The sequence below is a fragment of the Oncorhynchus gorbuscha genome, unplaced genomic scaffold (genome assembly GCF_021184085.1).
Source record: "Oncorhynchus gorbuscha isolate QuinsamMale2020 ecotype Even-year unplaced genomic scaffold, OgorEven_v1.0 Un_scaffold_3855, whole genome shotgun sequence".
In the NCBI taxonomy this organism is placed as follows: domain Eukaryota; kingdom Metazoa; phylum Chordata; class Actinopteri; order Salmoniformes; family Salmonidae; genus Oncorhynchus; species Oncorhynchus gorbuscha.
The window spans coordinates 31,336-37,661 of record NW_025745233.1 but is presented as its reverse complement, the minus strand read 5'-3'; positions in this window follow the sequence as shown (position 1 = coordinate 37,661).

The window sequence follows — 6,326 nt, the reverse complement described above, 5'->3', positions numbered from 1 at the left end:
GAGTACCTTAGATGACACTGTCGCAAATCCACACCGTTATTATTATGCTATTAGAGTACCTTAGATGACACTGTCGCAAATCCACACCGTTATTATTATGCTATTAGAGTACCTTAGATGACACTGTCGCAAATCGACACCGTTATTATTATGCTATTAGAGTACCTTAGATGACACTGTCGCAAATCCACACCGTTATTATTATGCTATTAGAGTACCTTAGATGACACTGTCGCAAATCCACACCGTTATTATTATGCTATTAGAGTACCTTAGATGACACTGTCGCAAATCGACACCGTTATTATTATGCTATTAGAGTACCTTAGATGACACTGTCGCAAATCGACACCGTTATTATTATGCTATTAGAGTACCTTAGATGACACTGTCGCAAATCCACACCGTTATTATTATGCTATTAGAGTACCTTAGATGACACTGTCGCAAATCCACACCGTTATTATTATGCTATTAGAGTACCTTAGATGACACTGTCGCAAATCCACACCGTTATTATTATGCTATTAGAGTACCTTAGATGACACTGTCGCAAATCCACACCGTTATTATTATGCTATTAGAGTACCTTAGATGACACTGTCGCAAATCCACACCGTTATTATTATGCTATTAGAGTACCTTAGATGACACTGTCGCAAATCCACACCGTTATTATTATGCTATTAGAGTACCTTAGATGACACTGTCGCAAATCCACACCGTTATTATTATGCTATTAGAGTACCTTAGATGACACTGTCGCAAATCCACACCGTTATTATTATGCTATTAGAGTACCTTAGATGACACTGTCGCAAATCCACACCGTTATTATTATGCTATTAGAGTACCTTAGATGACACTGTCGCAAATCCACACCGTTATTATTATGCTATTAGAGTACCTTAGATGACACTGTCGCAAATCCACACCGTTATTATTATGCTATTAGAGTACCTTAGATGACACTGTCGCAAATCCACACACCGTTATTATTATGCTATTAGAGTACCTTAGATGACACTGTCGCAAATCCACACCGTTATTATTATGCTATTAGAGTACCTTAGATGACACTGTCGCAAATCCACACCGTTATTATTATGCTATTAGAGTACCTTAGATGACACTGTCGCAAATCCACACCGTTATTATTATGCTATTAGAGTACCTTAGATGACACTGTCGCAAATCCACACCGTTATTATTATGCTATTAGAGTACCTTAGATGACACTGCCGTTATTATTATGCTATTAGAGTACCTTAGATGACACTGTCGCAAATCCACACCGTTATTATTATGCTATTAGAGTACCTTAGATGACACTGCCGTTATTATTATGCTGTTAGAGTACCTTAGATGACACTGCCGTTATTATTATGCTATTTGCAACAGATGATTTACTACCACTACCAATAACATAATGGTTCTAATTTGATTGATTGTACTGAATATAATTGATTATGGGAGGCCTAAAACTATGAAATGTATTAAAACTATTCAATACACCAGTGTTCTATGTAATACATAACATGTTTAGCCAATGCCATGTCCTCTACAAAATGTTGGGATTTAAAAAAAAATAATATCGACCCAAAAGCCTGTAACAACTCACCTTTCTCACTGGCCAGTGGGAAGAGCTTCTCGTCTAGAGTAGTGACCTCCTTGACCTCCCGCGTGTCTTTCAGGACCAGAAATGTATCCGGAGAGGACACGTCAGTGCCCTGATAAAGAGCAGACATTTCGACTGAGGAGTAGGGAAGAACACAAGGCGACCACGACCATTTAACCATGAAGTATTACACAAATACTTTTACTTTATTTCCCGCTAAAGAACGGCAGTTGTGCACAATAACATGTATTGTTTTTGCATTCGTATTGGTAACGTTTCCTCCTTTTTTACGCAGCGTCGGCGTTTGGCGTGCGTAACAGACCTTCCAGTTGTTTCCTCGTAATTTCCTTTCCACATGCTATTCTTCTTCAAATGTAAAGATAATTAGCCATCTCCATCAGCGTGTATACAAGCACTGATTTCTTTATGGCTTCGCAGGATCTTAGCGCAATGTGCCTGATAGTGTTGGTACTGCGCATGCACATTATCCACCTGCTTTCCCATCTCCCCGGCGCAGGCAGCATCCTCAGCGGTCCACAATTACATAACAAGCTTGGCTTCTATTTTTGCCATTGCTACATTTTATTTGAGATATTCTTCAGGAAATAAAAAATATGTACATCCAACACAGAATGTAGGCTACATCAGATGACGAAGAGCTGAGGACGTTTAGGATAGGCTATTTCATAATCATATTTTAGAGAGACAAAGATATACAGTTAGTTCAAAAGGTCCCCTCTGAAGTATTTCCAAAATACAGTAATACAATCATAGTCTGCAAACATAATGCTAAATAAAATACACAGTTAGATTTGGAAAAAAAGTGTCTCAATGTTTCAATTTGCCCATTCATAACATAAAATCTCAACGAACCTTGCTCTAATTTGTTCATATGACAGGAGTTATATGACCACATTGTGTGTGTGTGTGTGTGTGTGTGTGTGTGTGTGTGTGTGTGTGTGTGTGTGTGTGTGTGTGTGTGTGTGTGTGTGTGTGTGTGTGTGTGTGTGTGTGTGTGTGTGTGTGTGTGTGTGTGTGTGTGTGTGTGTGTGTGTGTGTTTGTGTGTGTGTGTGTGCCTATACGTGATGTGTCCTGCATCTTCCTTCACAGAAATGCAATGAAATACACTGCATCTCAGTGCAAGAGGCATCACTATACTACCTGTTTCGAATCCAGGCTGTGTCACATCTGGCTGTGATTGGGAGTCTCATAGAGTGGCACACAATTGGCCCAGCGTCGACGGGTTTTGGCCGGAGTAGGCCGTCATTGTAAATAAGAATTTGCTCTTAACTGGTTTGCCTGGTTAAATAAAGGTTAACTATTTAAAAAACATATGTATATATTAGATCAATATAATAACACTGTGTGTAGGAGCAGCCTGACTTTGAGGACATAATGTAGCTACAGATAAATGTCGCTTTTAAATCACATAGGTATAAATACTGCACTGTCACGACTTCCGCCGAATTCTAGCCATCGACGATCCACCTTTCGTTTTCCATTTGTTTTGTCTTGTCTTCCCACACACCTGGTTCCAATTCCATACTTACATGTTGTGTATTTAACCCTCGGTTTCCCCCATATCCTTGTCTGGCGTGCGAAGTGTTTCCACCTCTATTGTATATATTTATTGGTTTTTGTTCACTGTGATTTTATTATTAAACTGCTCTAACGGGAACTGTTCCAACGGGACCTGCTTAAACTGTTCCAACGGGAACTGCTTATTGCCTACCGTTAAACCGCGTCTAGAATAACCTTTTGAGACTGTGGGCAAACAAATGTATGTCATGGGAGCTATTGATTACTTAAATTAGAAGGAAAGACAGGCATGGTAGAGAGACACATGATGTTATATTATGAATGACTGACATTGAATGTATGCTATTGTCTGTTCTCTCTGACAATAAAACAAAACACTCCCCCCCAAAAACAACAAAAAAAATTGAAACAAAACATCTGTTTTGGAAAATAGTGCCACACATACTTGATAAGAAGCTATGTAACTTTGAAACTGTTTTTAAAAAAGACCATGCATGTCCACCTGACCTTCAGTCCAGTTAGGGTGATTTCTCCCCTTTTCAGGTGTCTATCACAGCCTCCTGGTTTCCACCAATTAGGAGTGTCAGAATGCAAATTAGAGTATCATGTAGTAATCTAAACCTATCGATGTTACATTGAACTGGGTGAATGGAATATGAATGACTGTCATCCAATATGCTGTAATAGAAATAAGGACATGCTCATGAGAAAAATAAATCGTCCTTCCTCATCTTAAACGTCATCAACCGCATCACTGTAAGTAAAAATACTTAAAAGTACTACTTATGTGGTTTTTTGGGGGCATCTGTACTTTACTTTACTATTTATATATTTGACAACTTTTACTCCACTACATTCCTAAAGAAACGAATGCACTTTATACTCCATACATTTCCCCTGATAACCAAAAGTACTCGTTACATTTCCCCTAATAACCAAAAGTACTCGTACTCGTTACATTTCCCCTGATAACCAAAAGTACTCGTTACATTTCCCCTGATAACCAAAAGTACTCGTTACATTTCCCCTGATAACCAAAAGTACTCGTTACATTTCCCCTGATAACCAAAAGTGCTCGTTACATTTCCCCTGATAACCAAAAGTACTCGTACTCGTTACATTTCCCCTGATAACCAAAAGTACTCGTACTCGTTACATTTCCCCTGATAACCAAAAGTACTCGTTACATTTCCCCTGATAACCAAAAGTGCTCGTTACATTTCCCCTGATAACCAAAAGTACTCGTACTCGTTACATTTCCCCTGATAACCGAGAGTACTCATTACATTTCCCCTGATAACCAAAAGTACTCGTTACATTTCCCCTGATAACCAAAAGTACTCGTTACATTTCCCCTGATAACCAAAAGTACTCGTCACATTGTGAATGTTTAATAGGACAGGGACATTGTCAAATTTAGGCACTAATGAAAGAGAACATCTCTGGTCATCCCTACTATCTCTGATCTGGAGGACTCACTAAACAGAGAACATCCCTGGTCATCCCTACTATCTCTGATCTGGAGGACTCACTAAACAGAGAACATCTCTGGTCATCCCTGCTATCTCTGATCTGGTGGACTCACTAAACAGAGAACATCTCTGGTCATAACTGCTGCCTCTGATCTGGAGGACTCACTAAACAGAGAACATCTCTGGTCATCCCTACTGCCTCTGATCTGGAGGACTCACTAAACAGAGAACATCTCTGGTCACCCCTACTGCCTCTGATCTGGAGGACTCACTAAACAGAGAACATCCCTGGTCATAACTGCTGCCTCTGATCTGGTAGACTCACTAAACAGAGAACATCTCTGGTCATAACTGCTGCCTCTGATCTGGTAGACTCACTAAACAGAGAACATCTCTGGTCATCCCTACTGTCTCTGATCTGGTAGACTCACTAAACAGAGAACATCTCTGGTCATAACTGCTGCCTCTGATCTGGTGGACTCACTAAACAGAGAACATCTCTGGTCATCCCTACTGCCTCTGATCTGGTAGACTCACTAAACAGAGAACATCTCTGGTCATCCCTACTGCCTCTGATCTGGTGGACTCACTAAACAGAGAACATCTCTGGTCATAACTGCTGCCTCTGATCTGGTGGACTCACTAAACAGAGAACATCTCTGGTCATCCCTACTGCCTCTGATCTGGAGGACTCACTAAACAGAGAACATCTCTGGTTATCCCTACTGCCTCTGATCTGGTGGACTCACTAAACACAAATGCTTTGTTTGTAAATTACGTCTAAGTGTTTGCGTGTGCCCCTGTCCATCCATAAATTAAAAAAACAAGATAATTGTGCAGTGTGGTTTGTTTAATATCAGGAATTTGAGATGATGTATACTTTTGAAAGTTAAGTATATTTTTGCAATTACTTTTCAGATGTTGGCAAATCAGGATACCTAGTCGGTACAACTGAATGCATCCTCTGCATTTAACCCAACACCTCTGAATCAGAGAGGTGCGGGGTGGGGCTGCCATAACCGACATCCACGTCACCCAGAGAAGAGTGGGTTAACTGCCTTGCTCAGGGGCAGGACGACAGATGTGTTTCCTTGTCAGCTCAGGGATTCGACCCAGCAACCTTTTGGTACTGACCCAACTCTCTAACCACTGGGTTACCTGCAGCCTGGAGTGTCAGAGTGCACTCAGAGTGCGCTCTGGGAGTTCTTACATTCTCAGATTGTCAATTTGTTGTCAGGTTGTCCATTCATAAATTCAGAGCGTTTCGCTCTAGGAGCGTTCAGAGCGTTTCGCTCTAGGAGCGTTCAGAGCGTTTCGCTCTAGGAGCGTTCAGAGCGTTTCGCTCTAGGAGCGTTCAGAGCGTTTCGCTCTAGGAGCGTTCAGAGCGTTTCGCTCTAGGAGCGTTCAGAGCGTTTCGCTCTAGGAGCGTTCAGAGCGTTTCGCTCTAGGAGCGTTCAGAGCGCACACTGGACGCTCTGGTCGAGGACTGGAGTTGATCCGAGCGTTCTGACCTCACGACTGCAGTCAAGTACCCTGGCTAAATTGGCTAGCTTGCTAGCTACTTCCAGACACAAATGAGATACTATTTTACTCGCCCTAGCAGAAGTGGTTAGTCTGTTTTCATGTTGTCTAGAGCGTTGGTGTATGTTGCTGTGCTGCTGGCAACGATTTAATTACGTTTTTTCCCCCTACGTTT